The sequence below is a fragment of the Tympanuchus pallidicinctus genome, unplaced genomic scaffold, assembly GCF_026119805.1.
Source record: "Tympanuchus pallidicinctus isolate F22 unplaced genomic scaffold, pur_lepc_1.0 scaffold22, whole genome shotgun sequence".
NCBI classification, from domain to species: Eukaryota; Metazoa; Chordata; class Aves; order Galliformes; family Phasianidae; genus Tympanuchus; species Tympanuchus pallidicinctus.
In genome coordinates, this window is record NW_026294739.1 from 6418622 (window position 1) to 6432102 (window position 13481).

A 13481-nucleotide genomic window follows, 5' to 3' on the forward strand; every position below is an offset into this window, starting at 1 on the left:
TAATTAGAGATAATGGCTATAGAAAACAACAGTTTTTCATTTCTCGGTATTTGAGGTGGAATTTTGAAGTACTTAATCATTGTATGGGAACTGCTGAATCACAGCCTGAACCTCTGATTGGTCACCTGAGGTGAGCAATGAGTCAGCCACAGGAGCACAGCTGAAGGCAATTCACCTGTGCTGCCGGAAAGCGTGGAGGCTGGCCGCACCTCTCCTAGACCTATTTAAGAGCTGGCTACCAGTGGGAAGGATCTCTTCTGGAGATCCACTCTGCTGGAGTTTTGTAAGTGAGCCCAGGGTATGGGTAAGCTTTCTATCTATTCTCTTTTTGTTGTTATAATCTGCTTTGCTTAACTCTCTTGTTTATTTTGTAATTATAACAACTTTGTATTCATTGATCATACAATCATACTGAGCTGTTTTGACATAGAAATAAACAGTACTTTCTCCCAGTTTGTACTGATTTAAGCTAGTACCCTTACATTTTTGTAAACTTCTTGGGACTTAACTTTCATCTCTAGTTGAAATTGTTTTCATTTGTATGAGGAAAAAGACTGAGTAAATATGAAACTTCATGATCTGCAGTCAAACTATTACAGAGAATACATACAGCTTTGAGACTTAGGCATGATGGTTAACATCTATGTTGATTGTATTGTTATGGTAGAAGGCAAATCAGAAGATAAGTAAGAGACTTCTTTCATGTCATTCATTTCTGTAGCTCTGGAACCTTTTTTTCCCTGCAAATAATTACTTGTTCATGTAAAACATGATAACCACTGCCCACTTACTTTTCAAACATATTCTCTGATGTAAATTCATTTATCCTCAGAATTTCAAAGTTCATTTGGAGTGAGATAGAATAGAGTGCTATATAAGTACTCAAAACTTTTAAAATCAAGATTGAATTAAAAAGAAAAATAATTTTCATGAATAACGTCTCCTGCATAGCAATTGCTAAAATATAGTAGTTATTCAACGTCTGCTTCACTTCACTGTATAACATGGCCTTTGTACAGAGCCTGCTCTGAAAATAGCACCTCCTATTTTATTATGTTGACCCACAACATCAGAAGTGATGGTGGTAGTGTGGTAGCAGAGGTTAAACCTTCTCATCAATATTCCATTACATTTTGTTGCTGTGTGACAGATGGCAGCAGAGAGGTGGTCTGACAATATGCTATCTGAAAAGGAAGTGAGTGTGAAGCAAAGGTGAGTCATTAAATTCTTCCATGCGGAAAAAATTGCAACCAATGGCATTCACTGAGTGTTGCTGAGTGTTTCTGGAGACCCAACCGTGGGTGTGAACACAGTGAAGCTGTGGGTGTTTCAGCAGTGGCAACAGTGATAGTGGATCACTTCTGGTGCAGATTTTTATAAGTGTGACATGCAGGCTCTTGTTCATTGTTGGCAAAAATCCATAGCTCATGGTGTTGATTATGTTGAAAAATAGTGTTTTATAACTGAGAATTTTGATCTATCAAACAGTGTTAATGTGCGCTTTATGTTAGTTGTTGTTTTCCATGGAAATAAATAAGAGACATTACTTTTGGAGGAACCTACCTACACCTTTGTACCTCTGCACTTCTGTGTCAGACGCCATTTTGTCACTCTGCCCCTCTGCTGCCATCTGTCACATGGAAACAATGTAATGCGATATTGTTGGGAACGTTCAACCTTCACTGCCATACCACCACTATCTGCCTCTGATGGTTGGTGAGGGCAACATCATAACAGAGGAGGCTGTACTTTAAAGAGCAGCCCTTGTATTTCTTTTCTTGCATGTATTTGAGGGTTCCCTGAAATCACCACTGTATTGTTACTAGAAAAAACAGCCAGAATTCGTAGTTCTAGGTTTGAATATTCTCATTACTTTTGATCTTTCTAATAATCTTTGGTATTCTTGACTTACATCTAATAAATCATTTTAGACAGGTTTAGCTTATATGCTCACATAAACTTTAATGTGGTAACACACAGAGCAGGCAAAATTTCAGGTTCAGCATGAGTGTTTTACTGAACCGTGTCTAGCTTTCAAATGAAAATTTCTTTACCAAACCTAACTTTACATATATATATATATATATATATATATATTTTAACACAAGTTCCAAAGCTTGCTTTTGCCCCTGGAAGAGCTAGCATGAATTTCTGTTTATCTTGTGAAATCAGCAGTTCCACAAGACTTCATCAGACAATGCTGACTCTAAAAGGAATGTGAAAATATGTGCATCTTTGTTCAAAGGCAACATCCAAGTAATTAAATCAGAATAATGAATCAATATTTTTGCTTAGATTCTAAATAAACATGCAGACAATTTTTGCATAGTTGAAAGACTTGCGGATTCTTTACTCTGCTGTCTTGACAAAGCACCCTTTCCAAGTTTCTTGGTAGTGGTCCACCTGCTTCTCTCTTGAAAACAAAATGCTAAAGGTTAGAATGGAATTCTAGTGTGTCTTCATCACAGAATCATAGATTCACAGAATCCTTAGAGTTGGAAGGGACCTTCAAAGGTCATGTAGTCCAACTCCCCTGCAATGAGCAGGAACATGCACAGCTAAATCAGCTTGCCCAGGGCCTGATCCAGCTCACCTTGAAAGTCTCCAGGGATGGGGCATCACCATTTGGATACCACTGGTCTTATTGCCCACAGAAGCACACTGCTGGTTCACGGCCTACCTGCTGTCCACCAGAACGGCCAGGTTCTTCTCTGCTGAATGAACCAGATGACCTCATATGTGTTGCACTCTAGACCTTCCACCATCTTTAGTGCCCTCCTTTGATCACTCTCTAATAGTCTTAATTCTTTCCTATGTTGTGGCACCAGAAGCCGCGCACTCAACTGAGGTTGCCCTCACAGCCCTTGCACAGAGTGGAGGAAACAATCACTTCTCTTGATAAGCCAGCAGTGTTGTGCCTTATGCCCAACATATACAGTTGGCTTTTCTTATTACTGGGGCATACTGTTGGCTCAACTTGTCACCAACTAGAACCCCTAGATCGTGCAGAATCCTCCAGAAATAATCATGGGTGGGTTAGGGTTTTTTTTTTTCTTTTTTTTCTTTGGGGGGAGGGGGGGGGAAGAGGGAGGAGTTTGTTGTCCACGTGTCTATTTTCACATTTATTAACTTGCTAGGTTAACATATATCAAACTAGGTCCTGTATATACTGTATAGTTGGTGGCAAATCAGTCATTTTAGAAACTGAACACACCCTGAGGGCAATCAGAATCTCACCATACAGCACTGCAAGGCATTTTGAATAACTGTTTAAACTTAAATGTGATTTCCAGCTGTCTGAAATAGACAATAAGTTGCATATTTTGCAAAAATCAGAAAAACCTTGCTTTTGAAAGACGTGCTAAAATAGACTAAGATGAATACATATTGGAATAATTTAACATGGCCATTCAGATTTAATTTCTATATGGAAGAAAACACAAATAGCTAAACTTTAAGGACAGAAAATTGCCTTGAAGTATAAATAACAACTTACATTTATGTTCTTCTCAGTTTCTGTAGGAATGTAAGCTTCTTGAAGCCATAATTGGAAGGCCAACCAAAACCCCAATCATTTGAGAGCATTCTTTCTTTTTAATCCTAGGTTAAGTAATGCTAATTTGTCCTCATTCTTCTCTAACTCTGGCAAAATATAAGTGCATGAAGAATTATTTTTAGTTAAAAAAAAAAAAAAAAAAAAGAGTTGGACGGAAAAAGTTTAATTTACCTTAAGTTAGAAACACAGTATTTTAAAAGAACTGTTTATTTCCTGTGTCCCCTCAGATGTACATGCTGGCCTTGCTTCCACTCACTGTTGCTTACACTTTCGTGCCAATATCAAGTATGATATAAAACAGCATAGCAAAGCTGTGTGCTGGGATGGCAAGCTGTACAGAAGAATGATGTTTGAATCTGTTATTATTATTGTGCAAAGAAGAAAATATGCTTCAGAGGCTGAAAGGCACTTTCTCCTTTTGTTTTCTACTGCTTTCTTAAAAGCAGGGCTCCAAGGTGGGGATTACAGAATGTCTAATACAGCTGCTGTATTGTGCTAAATGCTATATTGTGTTAAATGAAAGTTTTCAATTATTTTCTGTCTTGTTTGGAAGCTAACACAAGAATCCAGAATAAATGTCTGCATGTAAATTCAGTAATTGAGAACCTGGCTTCCTAGCGCCCAGTATGATTTGTTTCTCTTTTACGGGGTTGATTGTGCAGTGCCCCTGTCTCCTTGTATTGTCATTGCTTGTAACATTTCCACACTGTAAGAGCTGTAACGGCAACACTGCTAGAAATAGGTCACTTTGTATGTGTTGTGGTTTTAATGCAGTTAAATGAAGTGAAATGGAGATGAATAGGCAAATGAGAAAATAACAAATGTATTTCTTCTTTCACAAAGGGCGTTCAGTGTGTTTTCAGAACTCTAGGTTAAGGAGTACAGTAAATGTAATCTGGACAAGTCTTGTTGAGACACTGTAGAGCTACATCTTCTATGTAATGAAATACATCTGTCCCAAGGATAAAATGTCAGTTTCCTCTCCATGGAGGGAACAGGTGTAATGATTTCACAATGTCCAAATATCAGTGTTACTCTTGACATTCAGGGCATTAACTCCATACTGTAAATGTACTAACCATTATGCACTTTGTCCAAATTCATTTATGTAGATAAAGGTACTTTAAGAGAATAGTTGAATTTTCCCTTTTTAAAAGCAGCCATCGTGGCCACTGTGAAATGATACTGTTGTTCAAATATAACTGCTCTGGGAGAGGTGATTCTTCTGTTGCATGTGGCATAACTGTGTCCTGTGATCAAAACTCTCAGGTAGAATATATTTTCTTGTGACTGAGATCCATTACTATTTTTATTATGCCACATTAGTTTGGATAATAATCTGTGATGCAAACAGCGAAACAAAAAATGTAGTTAGACGAATGGTTCTCATTTATCTAGAATTACATGCTACTCTTCATCTTTTCTAAACAGGTAGCTGCTCTACTCTTGAGACAGATTTGGGGCTGCCACAGAAAAGGCAGCTCACAGTTACTTATAAAAGCCATCTTGGCTGCTGAGGCTTTCTAGAACCTGCTTCCATAAATATATAACAATTGAATTTTGTAATTGCAGTTAGCAATATGATGTTAGTTTGTCTGTATTTTATATCATAGCATTAGATCTTAGAATCTTGAAGTGGTATAGATTCCTCTAATGACTACCGATCTCTCTAGATCTTGAGAAGGAACAATTAAGTCATCAGAAGCAGATGGGTTATGGAAGGAAGTGAAAAATGAAAGTCATTTGTAGAAATGCTGTTTTGCTTTAACCCAGTGATGCATGTGCTAAGTAATTTCCTTTAATCACGTGATCCAATAAAATTAAGTTGAATTTCTAATTATGAGAAGTATTGAGTCAGACTGTTTCTGCTTCTTAGAAGTACTGAGGTGTTGTAACTGAATATATAATGCTTCTGGAGGCAGGACTGGAAAATTATTCTGCACTGACCATGTCCTTCATGCAAGTATCTGCATGAACTGCAAGAATCAATACAAAACCTGGAAAGAGAATCTAATCTTCTTGATTAATCCTTCTCCTCTAAGTTGAATCAGATTAGATTTGTATGATCCAGAATGATTATGCTGTTTTTATCAGTGGGACAGGTACTACTGCCTTATTTTCAGCAGGCGGTGATTGGAATATCAAAGTTAAAGCATTTAAAGCATAGGCAGGTTTTCAACTCATCTGATGCAAAATGTTCTGCAAATTACCTTGGTGCTCATTGCCACCTTAAATATTTTCCATTATTCATAATTATAGTTGATACAAGATATATATTATATTTCCTTTAATTCATATAGAATTGTTGTTGTGTGTTCTGTTGATACCTTTGTGTGTGTACTTCACGGGCAGGTACAGGACAGGAATTACTGTTCTAGTACTTCTCTGCATTTGGAGGGATAGGTCTTCTAATGCATGCACAAAGGGAAATCTATGAGAAAAAAGGCAATGTATATTCAAATACAATTGTGTTGCCCAAAACTCCCTTTGAAAGACGTTCACTGGTACAAGCTGACCTAAGATAGGGGAACCATAAGTAAGTGTAAGGCCTAGACCCATTATTATGTGTTAGATGTTTAGAATAAGTAATGAGGGATATTCTAGACTCCAGAGCATTATAGTGTGTCAGCTCTGCAACTTGTCATATCCTGGATAAGGACAAGAGTCTTCCCCACTGTATTTCTTATCAGTACCTCACCAGGCTGCTTAGATGCCTCAGCATTTGCCCTTGAGTGTAACCTATTTCTTCCACACATAAAAATTGCTTGAAACAGTAGAGAATTCAGCCCGAGAGTTCTGTACAAGCTTTATTCCTGTTCTGATTGATTTCTGTGGCAGCTTGACCTAGTTTTGTAAATACACATCCAGACTTCTTTCAGTACAGTTTATTTCCATTTTTTCTTTTCAGATGGACTTAATAGAGTTCATAACCATCTCCAGATCTGTGCAAGATCATGTCCTTGGTCACTTTACCATGTAGATACTGGCTGTGTTTCAAATATAATGAATAACTTTGTAAACAACCCTAGAAATGGACGCGCACACACACAGTTGTTCAAGAGTATATATATGGCTAATGGCCAAATGTCTATGTTCAACTACTGTCTTAAATAAAGGTTAGTTTCTGATAGGCACTAGCTTTAGGCAAACTCTTTAAGGGATTAGACTGGGCATGTTTCTTTAAGGTCATTGTATTCTCTTGATTGAATTACTACTGATTTTAATAGGACTGATAGTAAAAGGAAGACTTCTTAGAATCATGGTATTGAATAGATCTTCTTAGCATGTTCTGTATGCTTTAAAAAACAAGTTATTTAGACAGATGTTAGAAAGTTAATTCATTCCAATTCAGTTATTTGTTCAGTTTAGAACAAATTACTACATCTAAAAACTTAAACAAGCTTGAGATTATTTTCTCTATTCCATAGGCATCCATACTGGAAGCAAAATGTCCTGGTTTTGACTTTGATTCTTTAGTGTTCTAAGTTTTGAATAGGTATAGGTTTAGTGCTGCAGTTGCCTTTGGTAGATCGTCTGATGACTCCATCTGAAAGAGAGTGCTTTAGTTTGAGTACACTGCATCATGCATTGCAAGAACCCAGGATTCTTGTTCTTTCTAATCACCTTTAGAAAGGAGGAACAAACATAATGAAATGCCATCTCTTCTCTCAGAATTCATCTGTGGAAGCTGGTTATGTGTATTATTATCCTATGGCCCACAGTGCTGCTTTCAGTATCTCTCTGAGGTACTACATCATGGTTTTTTTTGGAGCTGATGCTGATCACAGTGATCTATGCAGCTCAGGCTTGTTGGAACTATAATTAAGCCCTTCTGTTACAAACCAAGTACTCTGAAAATCATTTTCTTCATTAACTGCACCTGCCAAGGGAGAGCTCCTGCAACCTTTAACGATGCATGTAATCCTGTTACTGTCAATGACAAAAACTCCATTATAGAAAGGCTACAGAACCATAACTAAAACTAGCTAAAAATTGCTAGAAAGCTTTATCCCCATGCTTCATAGCAACATCTGAATATTTTGTAGGAATTATTATTCTCCTATGCCAACATTTGATAGTCTCTGAAGCCAGAGAGGGCCAGCAGCACATATTAAAGCATTCTTACAGGGACTTGGAGATGCAGCTTCAGATTTACTTCAGAAAAACCCAAACCATGGCAAGTGCTATTAGCATTCGGTGACTACCAACTGTTACCTTTCCACTCTTCCACTCCCCAAACAGAAAGGTTTGTTTTCATTCCAACGCAGACCAAAGTTTCAAGGTCATTTTATAGAAGAGAACTTCGGTTTCCAGTGAGATCAAACAATACTTTTGTCTTGATTTCAGTATGCTCTCTTCCCAGGCAATGTCATCAGATGCTGTAACTGAAATGCTAAGTCACAGCTTGAAGCACTGATTGAGTACCTGGTGGAAAGCAAGGCCAACCCAGAGGAGCTAAGGTGCCTGTATACCTGAGTGACCTGAAGGGCTGGAGCCAGGATCCACCCCTTCCCAGATCTCACTGAACAGTTGGCAGTGGAGGTGAGGGTGTCTTGCTGGAGATCCCTGCCTACCTGAGGCCTTCCAAGGGTAAGCAGATTTTTTCTTTTTTCTTTTGTTTCCATGTCCACAGCTGGTGTATTTGAGCAAATCCTCACTTACTGCAGCCTGGGGCTTTGCTACTCTGCTGTCATTGCTGTGTTTTCCATCATATTACAGCATTACAGGTGCTTAAAATATTGGTGTTTCAGGACTTCTTTTTGAAAGCCCTCAGAAAATGCCATCAGCTTTATTTTGTGCTCACAAGGGATTTCTGAATCCTAGTCACGGTACTTTTCTGCTTTAAATTTATGCTCCTTTGTATCTGCTTGGTCTACTCCTGCTACAGCTGATTTGAAAGCTGAACAGAGCTGGGTATTTATATTTGTAAAGCTATGCCATTAATCATTAATATAATCATGTAACTTACTCTATTAATGCCAGCTGTTACATTTGGCACAGGTCGTCTGGACTGTTCTGAACACCATATTAATTTTTCCTTGAACTTATCAGTTAATTCTAAAAATCCATGCAAGTCAGAGCACTCCACCTCCACAGTTAGGGGAGGTTTATTTTTATCCACACTCCTGAATGCTTTCTTAATTTGACAAAGAAAAAATTGGTGGAAAATAAACTTTCATTTTGCTGGGACTTTGTTTTCCTGTGGTGGCTAGTGGTTAATGTTTTTTATAGAGAGTTAGACATTGTGTGGGGGATTAACCTCAGCTAGTATATGTCTGAGAATACTAGTTTTAACTAGGCTGTGGAAGCTTGGAAGCTAAACTTATGTCTTATTTTTGTAACTAGTATCAGTTATAACTAGTCTTGGCAGAACTGTTTTTTAATCTCACCTACTCCATTATGAGTCTGTGATATGTGATTGTTATCTATTTCTTGAACTCAGATTCTTTGCATGATTGCCCCTTCATCTGTTCCCAAACATATGAAATTTCTTGGTTATATGGACATCTCTCCATTGTGATATTTTTTGAAATAGCCCTTCAAATTTTTAGAGGGGATGCCTTTCACCTGGCTGATGCTTGCCACTTCTCTTCTTTGTACACAAAATTTTCAAGGATGGGTCTCTACTACTGTGGTAAGCTTTCAAAACATTATGTGCTTCAGTCCTCTTGCAAACATTTGTTAGTATGTGGTCTGCCACCCAGTGCCACAAAATGCAGAGGCAAGACCTGAAGTCACATTGAGGCTTGTACAAGTTAGGACTAGTCCACTAGTTGACAGTAGTGGAAAAAGGAATAGGTGTGTTGGTCTCGGGGGGGGGGAGGGGCGGGGGAGGGAAGCAGTTGAAACATGATGGGAAGCATCTTTTCTTGGGCTATGATTTTAATATTTTTTTTCAAGCTGTGTATAGTGACATAAATTCTTCCAGCCCTTCTCTAATTATTTTTTTCTTAATCCACTGGAGAATGCATTGTTTTAGCTGCTGTCCAAAACAAATTGAATTAGAAAATTAAGATAGAGCATGGAATTAAAAAAAACAAACAAAACAACCCAACAGGTTTTAATATGAGGCTGTGCTTTAAGTACCAAAAGAGCTTTCCCTAGCTGAGGAATTTTCAGGAGGTACAATAAGTGTAGGCCTTCGGTCAGAATATTCACATTAGATCATCTTTGTTGTGGAAGCTGAACTCCTCATCTCAGAAAACAAACAAACACACCCTATTTTCCCCTTGTAAAACTATTACATATTTATTAAGACTAGACCATGGTGTAACACAATTTTGTCTAACCGGGCATGTTATTCAACAATTAGACCATGAGTTTTCGGAGGTGATGCAGTAGCTACAGGGAAAACAGTTTAATTTCTTCATCTGGATCACAGAAGGAAGTTGTAGTCTTGCTTTGTCTTCTGATTAATCAAATTCGCTCACCGAATATGCAACTAGTTAGCAGAGTGCTTCAACAGGATCATTTGATGTGTTCCATGAGAACTCTCCTGAGTAGCATAGTTCTAGCTCACAGCATATTACATTGAGCATTCATCAGAGTCTTGCAATTGATTGAACAAAGTGTTCACGGTCCATAAAGATCCTATTTGATCAGCAGTGGTTCACTATTTTGAGTCCAGTCCCCATGGGGCTTAACTTGAAATTGGTTTGTAGTTGTAAGAAAACATAGCACAACTGATTGTGATCTCAAAATTAGTAACCAGCTAGTGTTGCTACTTCAAATGCACAAATCCTTCTTAATAGATTTTAAAAAAATCTCCTGTTTAGTTTTGGACATTAACAGCTGTCTTATCTCTAACACACTACTGTCAGCAGATTCATAGCCAGGGGTTCATGATAATTAGAAAAGGCTTTTCTGTTTATATGTGTATTAGTTTCAAGTTTATGAGTTTAAACTCCCTGGATTTCTCACTGTTGATGTCAGGAAGAGCCTTTCTTTTAGGCTAAACTCTTGAAATTACTTAACCTAATATTTATTCTCATGTTAAAATGCATAAAATCCTATTCCTTTAGCAAATAATTAATGTGGAGCTCTGACACCAAACTCAGAGGCCTGTCATTGTTGCAACTCATTGTTAATTTAAAGCATGCTTTATTTCTCAAATGATCTCTCTTGAAAAGAATCTCTCTACCAGACTTTCATACTGCTTTGTTTTTAGAGTAATCATCTACAGTCCAGATTTGCTTTGGGAAGGGAAAAACAAACAAACAAAAATGAAAAGCCAAAATAAAGAGCTGGAGCCAAACCCCTTTAAATTAATGAGTTAAAGACTTCAAAATGTAGTATTATTAACTGATGTTTATACACTAAGCTGCCTCCCATACTTTCCTTTCCCCATTGTTCTTTTCTTTTTGGGATCACTTTTTACAAGTCTGAGTTTTTCATCTTCTTCAGAAATAATATGTTAAAGCTATTAAGCCAGCCAAGGCTGAATAGGTTTTTAGGCTTTTTTCCCCCTCTCACAACCCTGTATCAAAAGGAAAAAAAGGGCAATGAGCATGCAGTGATGCCCTTTTAAGGAAACAGTAATCTTTTTTCCAGTTCTAACAAATTTCAACCACGTTTGAACAGAGAAGATCACGTTTCTGTGCTGTAGGTAGATGGCTCCAGCATTATTCATATGATTCTTTGTATATGTCTATAGCAGCCCTTTAACAAGAGCACTGAGCCAGCTCTGAAATACAATAGCACTAAGGGCCAGCCTTTTATGTTTGTTTACACATTTTTATGAGCCTTCCTCTGTTTGATTCACAGGGCTGAAGCATGCCAGAAAACAGCTAGGGAATTTCATTGGACTTTGTAAAAGAGAGGCCTACTTTGTCATGAACTTGCAGTCCTGGGATACTGGAGCTTTCTTATGGAACATAAAATCATTGTTTTGGTTTTCTTCTTCTTTTTTTTTTTTTTAACCACGTGGTTGGTTCATTAGGATCTCAGGTGCTGTCTATCTCCATTGACTTTTATTAGGTCTCCAGTAGCATAGATCTGTTGAAGATCTGTCTCATAGAGCACAATTATCCTGTCTAATGCACGATTCAGGATAAGAAAACTGAGCAAATTAAAGGAGTAGATAGTTACATCCTATTAGAAAGAAACAGAGGCATGTGACATTGAAGCAGGAGTGTCCTTAGAGAGTGTATGCAAGTTACAGATGTAGAAAGGGACAAGGTAAGGAAACAATTTCTTTGGTCTTTGCCTCTGTTAGCAGCATACACTATGGCAGGCTACACAAAGTATTTCAAGTTTCTCAGTTGTGTATTCCTCATGGGATCCGAGCTTGTAGCTTTAGCAAAGATCTTGTTGTACCAGATGTTGAAAGCTGAACAGATGAGTAAGACAGTCTGTAAACAATATCTAGCCTAGACAAAAGAATTTTTATTTATGACTTGAAGACTTTGCAAGTAAAGGTCACGTGGGGGCTAGTTCTGCTGATCCTAGACCAAAAATTTAACAGGGAGATGAATTAATCGCTGTAATAATTTTATTATATCAGGACACTCTTTGTGAAAAGCTAAAAGTAACTAGAAGTTAAAACCTTACTAACAAATGTAGTCTGACAGCAGCAATTAGCTGTAATTTTTTCAGTTAGATAATAGAATGTGTATTTCAGATCCTACCTGATCTAGTTGGGATAATCCTGAATTTGGGCCCACGTTTGTAGATGTTTAAGTAGAAATATACGTCTCTTTTCTCTGAATCTGTATCCAGCACAGTGAATGTTGACGCTTCAAACAGCCGTCCGTGTATTTAAAAGCTAAGCAAAAAGGTTTCACTTAATGTATTTATCTTTTGGGTCTAGAATCTTCATTTTGTGTGTCTCATGAACAAAGGGTTTGAATCATTCAGGTGCCACTATACTAGAAATAATTAATATTTAGAGGGTGAGCATGGTTTGTCCTCTCATAAATTGATTTAATCTTCATATCCTGATTGCCTAGAATGGTTCACTTCAGCAACCTTGCAGAATCTGCTGTGGGTTTGATTTATTCTGCAGCATCCTTATACACTTTTAATCCTTACAGCTTTCATTTCATACGTATGGAATTAATTCCAGATTTAATGCCCTATTGATATCAGGGAAAAATAATTAATTTTCTGATGTTTAAAAGAAAGGAGATCATATTTTCAGGTATTTTCCGTCTCACTAATTCTCACTGAAGTATCATTTCCACTGCAAATGTAAATCTTGTATGCTTAAAATTTGACTGATATTTATCATCTGCTACTTTCTAGATATGCATATAGTAGGTGTAGTGAACATCTGTGTAAGTAGAGTAAGAGAATAGTTCTGTACTGGTTTACAAGGGCTCACTAACATGAAGTCTTAAAACCTGGAAAATTGAATGCACATTGAACGATATGTTCTCGTAAACTTTTAAAACTAATTTTAAGAACATATAATGCCAATCCTAATGTAGTAATGGTCTAATAGTATAGCTGCCAGCATTGCTATTGTCTACATTATATCTTCAGTAGGTATATTTCTTAAGACTGTATATGTATTAGAACTATTTTCAAATAGCTATGCACAAAGCTTTTGTATTTTTTTGTGCATATGTTTTTAAAAAAAGACAGAAAACACTGCTAATGCAGTGAAATTTGGTGCACTGGATGTTTTGTATAATGTGACTTCTTCACTGAGCTCCAGTTTTTCTGGTTTTGACTTTGAAGGTAGGATGCTCTTTCCAGCTACTTCCCAGATAGCCTACAGGCAGTAAAATTAGTAATGGCCAACATGCAGAAAAACATACTCTAATTAAAAACTGTTCTCTACATTTTTCTGCTGGTTTCAGTAAGAAAACTGTTTAAAAACTTACAGAAGTCAGACAAAACCAAAGCCTGAATCTGCACACCTCTAAGACATCATAGGTTCAGAGCTGGATTGGGTTGTGAAATTTGCATCTGATCCGTATCA

The 13481-nt window shown here is 37.3% G+C and overlaps 1 long non-coding RNA gene across 3 annotated transcripts; it reads left to right on the forward strand.

The window, feature by feature from the left end:
- The first annotated feature begins 244 nt into the window (after positions 1-244).
- On the forward strand, positions 245-13110 carry LOC128082667 (uncharacterized). Of its 3 annotated transcripts, none has more exons than XR_008207768.1 (3): positions 245-283; positions 7920-8146; positions 11321-13110. It is a non-coding gene; the product is annotated as an uncharacterized LOC128082667 (long non-coding RNA). The 3 variants fall into 3 exon arrangements; XR_008207767.1 differs by having other exon boundaries at positions 247-298; XR_008207766.1 differs by having other exon boundaries at positions 248-304.
- Positions 13111-13481: the final 371 nt, after the last annotated feature.